This window comes from Sinocyclocheilus rhinocerous, unplaced genomic scaffold, assembly GCF_001515625.1.
Source record: "Sinocyclocheilus rhinocerous isolate Xijiao unplaced genomic scaffold, SAMN03320098_v1.1 scaffold612, whole genome shotgun sequence".
NCBI classification, from domain to species: Eukaryota; Metazoa; Chordata; class Actinopteri; order Cypriniformes; family Cyprinidae; genus Sinocyclocheilus; species Sinocyclocheilus rhinocerous.
In genome coordinates, this window is record NW_015625585.1 from 939,319 (window position 1) to 940,545 (window position 1,227).

The following is a 1,227-nucleotide window of genomic DNA, read 5'->3' on the forward strand; positions in this document are numbered from 1 at the left end:
GCTCTGTTAGCGGTGCTTATTTGTGATTGGCTGACACTGCAATTATAAAAGCTTTGAAGCTGAGGATATTTCACCTACACTTACAATGCCGTCGCAGTGTGTCATGCTGCGTTGTGAATATTATGAAGGCATGTGAATGATGTTTGTACATTTAAAGTGCTGTTCTGGAGAGGTTTTCATATGACTGCACTGAGTGCCTCAAAATGTTTGAGATCTTCTTCTAACCCTGCAGGGAAGGTTTATGACAAATGATGCTGTCAGAAAACATGTACTTTGGCTCCCTTGCTTTGGGTGAAAATAAAATGTCATTTTATATGGATTTTCACTTTCTAACACATACGTACACAGCATGGAAAACTATGCATCAACTCCCTAGTATTAACGTTCACTACAATAAATGTATTCATTAATGCACACTATATAGCAGAGATATAGCAGGTTTGTCACACTTTTTACTCCATTTTCAGTCTTGGCGGGAAAAAAAAAACAACCCTAGTGAGCATTTCCATAATTGTACCAGCAAAAATATACAGTTCATTTAACGCGACACTTGTGACAACATGCCCCAGTATGTATGAGGTAAGTTGTCAAAATGACCTGCCATTAAACAATCCACAGAATTTATACAGGAAATTATTAAATAAAGCAATTCGTGATACAACAAAAATGCAATATAAAGTACTGATTACATGTAATCAGTATTACATAATCAGATTCCAAAAAATTTAGTACTTGTAATTAGATTATATTGAGTTTTAAAATGCTCAAAATCAGATCAAAGTAAAATTTTTATGGATTACATTATTACATATTATTTACATAATGGCAGTAAATTATTCATAATTTATTGACTTTCCCTAATTCTTGTTTATTCTCTCTCAGAGTCCCCCTCTAATTAATTTAACAACACATGCGCATGTTCTCTGATGTCGGTTAATGGTCATACATTTTATTTCTCTCTTTTTTTATATAACAATTATCCCATTTAATTCTATAAACAAGTTATATCAAACGTAATCTAAAAGTAATCCAATTGTAGTCAGAGTAAAGTACCTAAAATGAGTAATCTTGACTACATTACTGACTACAATTTTCAACATGTAATTTGTAATCACTAACAGACAACAGTTTGTAAGTAACCAGCACTGTGTGTGTGTGACTATGTATATACAGTATACACACACACACATACACACACACACACACATATATATATATATATATATA